This window comes from Limulus polyphemus, unplaced genomic scaffold (genome assembly GCF_000517525.1).
Source record: "Limulus polyphemus unplaced genomic scaffold, Limulus_polyphemus-2.1.2 Scaffold789, whole genome shotgun sequence".
NCBI lineage: Eukaryota > Metazoa > Arthropoda > Merostomata > Xiphosura > Limulidae > Limulus > Limulus polyphemus.
In genome coordinates this window covers 141926-147775 of record NW_013666399.1, presented here as the reverse complement: position 1 = coordinate 147775, position 5850 = coordinate 141926, and the positions used below count along the sequence as shown (strand labels likewise).

At 31.9% G+C, this 5850-nt stretch overlaps 1 long non-coding RNA gene across 1 annotated transcript in view; it reads left to right on the top strand.

Moving 5' to 3' along the window:
* LOC106460534 overlaps nt 1-5850 on the top strand; it is a 14780-nt gene that overhangs the window by 5362 nt on the left and 3568 nt on the right. The window contains exon 2 of the long non-coding RNA XR_001290886.2: nt 325-471. This is a non-coding gene — a long non-coding RNA (uncharacterized LOC106460534). The remainder of the gene's footprint in view (nt 1-324; nt 472-5850) is intronic.

Sequence of the window (5850 nt, the reverse complement as noted above, 5' to 3'; positions counted from 1 at the left end):
CATATATATATATATATATATATATATATATATATAAGATTGTGCATGCTATTGGATTATTGGGTAACATATATGTGCATGCAAACAGTTTGTGATGGTTTTGACACTTTAACAATGTATATTTGCTGATATTCTTCACAGCTACAAAAATTAGCAAGTCCTACCCAATCTGTATCCTAGAGTCTGGAACTAATAACAACTTGGCTAAGATCTAAAATATTTTAGTCATTTTATGAATGTTTGAAATATCTTTTACTCGCACAGTGATTCTATATATCTATATGTATATATAGAAATGCTTATTTTGTTTTTTCAAAAATATAGCTGCAAGGAGGTATCTCTGTACACATGTCCAAGGTGTAATGCTTCTTATTGCTCATTATCTTGTTACAAAAGTGAACAACATTTGCACTGCTCAGAAAGTTTCTATAAGGATTGGATAACAACCTATGTACACAACAACCAGAAAAGGTATGTATAAGCTTATTCAGTACTTAATGATCACTACTATAGTTTTTCCTAAATCTGTTTTAAAATATATTTGTCTTGAAAATTTTGTTTCTGTGTTAGCTATAATTTTATTATTGCACTTAAGCTATAATAAGGAAGTTTTTTTTTCAAAAAACAGTATGATGGAAAGTCATCTTTACTTTTGTTTCTGATAATAGATTTGGATGTTTATGTGTATGAAAGTTGTCAGTCTGAGTTAACAATGAAACAAACTTAGTGCATCTACACAACTTTCACTTCAATTGTTATTAAGCAAGCAAAAGAGACAAACAAAAACTAACACCGGTAAAGTACATGAGAAAACACAATGTTTTGTGTAATTTAACAACAATGATAATGCAAAAAGATAAATATATGTTTATGTTTTTTAAACAACATGCATTTATGAAAGTTCTTGTGAAGTTTTAAACAATATCATCCATTAGTTTTATTGTTGGAACAAAATATAGCAAGACTTGCATTGGCTATGCAGAAAGATATTAGCTGGTAGTGATTGGGTTAATACACTGGTACCAACAGCAATAGTCTGTAAAATGCTGCTTGAACCATTACCTATTAGGGCCATTGAGTCTTATCGTGAGGGCAAAATTACATTTTTGAATTGCAAAATTATAGAGAACTTATCTTAAGAGTTTTCAGATTTTATTTTTGTAAATATAGCATAGCATTCAATTATTTGTAATAAATTGTATTATTTGATGAAGTTTGAAAAGAAATTTAATAAAAAAATTCCAAAATATGTTTGAGACTATAAATAAGCGACCTCTAAAGAAACATTTTTTCCTTGCACTTTAGTACTGGTTCTGCCATCTATGATTAGTATGTAAACCTTTTTTTAGTCTATTTTCTAGTTGAAAGTGTCAATTTCAGTACCGTTATTCCAATCGCTGTATTTCACGTTTCACAAATCATAGGATGATAAGCAAAGCACGTGACGAAACTTTGTTCTCTGTATTTTACAATATGAATGTGTGTGGTCCTTATTATAGTAACTGTCATTTTATGAAGAGGTGGTATTTAGTAGTAGTCAATAGTACTTTTTTATAAGCCTTAGAAAACGTGCTTCTGGAAAAAAACTGTATAGGATGTATGTGACTTTTATTGTTTTTCTATAGTAGCTTGAGTTATGCTATATTGTATATCTATTTGTATTAATCATTATATTGAAATTTAACTCAAAATAGATATATATTTAGAAAAGAAGTAAATCCACGAATGTTAGGGTTATCAATTGAGTGGCGAGTGCATGGTCTTTGCATGATTCAGTATTTAGAATAACTTTGTGCGATTTGTACATACTACTACTAGTACCAGTACGACATAAGAATTTTATATTTTCCCCTTCTTCCTTCCATTTTACTATCTTTACTTTGTAGTAAGACCCACACTTCTGTTGTTGTTGTTTTATAACTAAAACAGTGTAAGTGATATTTTATTCTGATATTTTGCAAATGGCTTAAAACTCACTGTACAAGTGATAACAATAAAAACCCATGTGTTGGTTGTGAAACAGACTAAACACAATAATAGAGGGAAGGCCTTAACATTTTCACAGTTGGGGTGTCAACACACTGAAGAGCTTCAGTTTCAAATTCCAATACGGATCTTGCCTATAACGAGAGGAATGTCATCTGGACTAATCTTTTAAGTGCTTTTCTTTGTAATTTATGGTGTCTGTATCATTTAGTAATCTCTTGTAACAGGATATATCATGTGATTAGGGTCAGGCAATTAAAGTTTTGTTTGTATAATGAAAGAACATACAAGGACATGTGTTAGAATAAACTTGTTTGAAAGTTTAAAGAAATGATATTCAAGTATCAAAAAATTTTCTTTATGTAATGAACAGTAATGTTCCAATGTGCCTGCACTTGACTGAACGAGAGTGACCACCAACAGGCGTGATAGTTTACGGCAAATGTATGAAGTTCATGCTGCTAACCTCACGTTTTTTTTTTGGCACAATAAACAAAAGTATGGCTGCAATGGAACATAAACTTGAAATATACACATTTATGAAACAAAATTAAAATGTTTTCTACGTACATATATAAACGTGAAATTTATTTAAAAATAAAAAAAAATATTTGTTTATTGTTCAAAAATATTTTTGGTCATATATTACTTGAAACCATAAGGAGAGTATGTGGTTATTAAAAAATTAAAATTAATCAAAATTTGTATTTTATGGACAATAAAAAGTTTTTACAGATTTTAAAATAATGTACTAAAACATAAAAAGTAAGAAGTTTAATTCTGGAACAAATATAAATATCATAATCGTATCTGATAAATACCATTTCCTAATGTAATTTTCCAAGATATTAAAGATGATAATGCAAAAGAACTAAATATATAAAAAATAACAGGCTTTATATTTCTTAAACTACATGCATTTATGAAAGTTCTTGTGAAGTTTCAAACAATTTCATTTACTAGTTTTATTGTTGGAATGAAATATAACAAGACTTGCATTGACTATGCAGAAAGTTAGTAGCCGGTAGTGATCGGTTAATTCACTAAGTACTTGTAATTCATATTATCAGAAGTCTACTTGGTCTGTGACCTATCCATTTTTTTGGATCTGTGGTCAAAGACAGTCACTATGTAGTTTCTACACTGTGGTGTCTGTTACTTGGCTCTATGCTAAAACTTTTGCTTTTGTCTATCTTCAACAAAGTTTCTCTGAACTAGGTACTTATTGTCTAGAATCACCAGTCTTGTACCAGTTATGCTTAGTACATCAATGTACTAATTACTTAATCAACCATCTGCATTGCGATTATTATACCATTTTGTCTGCTAGTACTCTGTAATGAAATACATTTAGCTTCAAGGTTTTACACTGGGTAACTTTCATTCAGCAGGGTGATGCCTTGGGGAAGTGGAGAGAGGACACCATCAGGTGATGCTTTGGTGGGTACCTTTTTCATTTCCATGTCCTATCATAGCATTTAAGACATCTGAGACAAGATGACTGTTCTCCATATGATGTCTCATAACTCGAATGTGTAACACCTTACTGCTTTATTTTTGTTATATATTTAGTATTCCCATAGTACTGTGTCAAGTTGTAGAGCCCATCCTTGGGTGTGCTCTGTCCTTTTTTATTCTACCTGGGTACCCACTGAATAGACTGATTTCATAACTTGGCCAGCCTTTTCAACTATTCATTAGCTATTGCTCATCTACACCTCCAAGAATTTCCCAGTACAGGGGACAAAATAGTTTGGTGGATTTGATTGACAGAAACTGTTAATCAATATTGAATTTGATTAGCAATTAGGAAATATTGCTTAGCATCTTTTTGACATTCATCATTTTAATGCATTATGGCAATTAAATACAGCACTAAAAGTTTTAAGTCTTTGTAAAGACATCCAATAATGAAAAAGAGGTAAATGGTATGTTTTTATTATAATAACACTTTTATTCAGCTTCAAACCCTATTGTACCTTACATGACATTTCATGAACAAGATAGTTTCTGGTATATAAAGAACAACTTCAAAGTTGCAAGAAATACCAAACACCTCAGCTGTCATTAAATAATGCAACAATGGACTAACCAGAGAAAGAAGTGACTTGAAGATGTTACAACTGAACAAGGTTGCCACAAATTGTATTTCAAATTATCTAATTTATTTCTTTTTTGTGAGAGGGATCTTCTGGGTCACGATACAACCTTGCTTCAGGTTCTTTTGCCACCTCTTTCTTTTAGGGATTTATGTATGGCCCTTTTTTCTTTGGTGATATATTTCGATCATGTATCTGAGATTTTGGAATTATGTTTAATCTGTGCATCAATACTCTACCCTTTCCTCTTTAGTTGAACATTTGTCACAGTTGCAGCCACAACAAGCCCTATTCCTTTCCCATTCTGGTCCTTATCTACCCCTCCCTGTTTCTCCTTCCAAGTGTTTCTCGTCTCATTTTTTTATTCAATGTCAATGGGCATGTTTCCAAAAGTACTGGAGACTAACCAGTGGGTTCTGGTCCAGTGGGAGCTTGACTGTATTATTTTGTTACACTTTTTCATCTTTAACAACAGATCCATGGGTTCTTTGGGTTTTATCAAAAAAATTTGTCCTATTATTTCTTTCCCCACCTCCTTTGTCTCAGGTATCCTTTTCCTTCCCCATGACTTGGGATCCTTCCATCAGCCGGCATCTGTCTCAACAAGCCATTGCACCTGTTCATCGTCTTTCTCCAGGCTGTTTGTTGTCCTCACAAGAAACCGGAGACTGGTGGTCTGTCCTAGGTTTGTCCCACCTCAATCTCATTTTCAGTCTCCCCTGTTTTACATTGGAGTTGTTTTTCATCCTTAGGTGGGCTTTTTCTCCAAGTTTATAGATGACTATGAGGAATGTCGTGAATGCTTATTTGCATATTCCGATATCTTGTCACTCACAACCCTCTGTTCAGTTTGTTCTGCATGGAGTGGCTTACCTATTTCATGCAGACTTGCTTCAGCCCTGTATGTTTGTTTGGCAGTCAGAGCATTTGTCCATCACTTACATGCTCTTTGGTTGTGCTTTTCTCTTTATTTGGGCACTTGGCTACTATTAGCTCTTTCTGAACAAATGACTATCTGTTCCCTTTATCAGCTGCTCTGAAAGGTAGCTATAGTGGGCTTGTTAATCAAGTACAAGAAGTCCTTACTCTAACCTATCCAATATCTTGTTTGTTTGGGTTTTTCTTTTTCAACACCCATTTCAGTCAGGCCCACCCTTCTCCTCTACGCCTTTGATGATACATTTGAAATACATTTTCCATATAGCAAACTTATAATATCTGTGATAACACATGTTTAAAAAGACATTATTACACATCTTAGATTATTGTTGCTAATTCCTTAACTCTTTCAGCATGAGCTCGGTCACTGGGATTGACCTCATAACCATTTTGTGTTTGTTATAGTTTTCAGGCTATAACTTTTAAATTAGTAAGCATATGTTAATGAAATTTGGCAGATTATCAGTAAACATTACAATGCTTTCATATGCAAAATATTAAATTTTTTCAATAAGTCTAAAAGTTTCACATGCAAAATCTTTATAATATCCAGATAGTTATCAAATTATCAAACATTTTTTAAGAAAAACATTTATATTTTATCTGTTATTTTCAGCAATGAAGCTCTGTACAGGTTCAGTAGATTTGACCAAACTTGTAACCACCATAACAAATTAGGAAGTAAATATAAATTACACCTCTTTTGTTCTAAAATGACAATATATTATAACACAAAATACAAATGTTTAGACTAAATACCTTAAATCTCATAACATTATACATTTATATATATTTATTATTTTTTATTATATTGACCTTTTAGCCG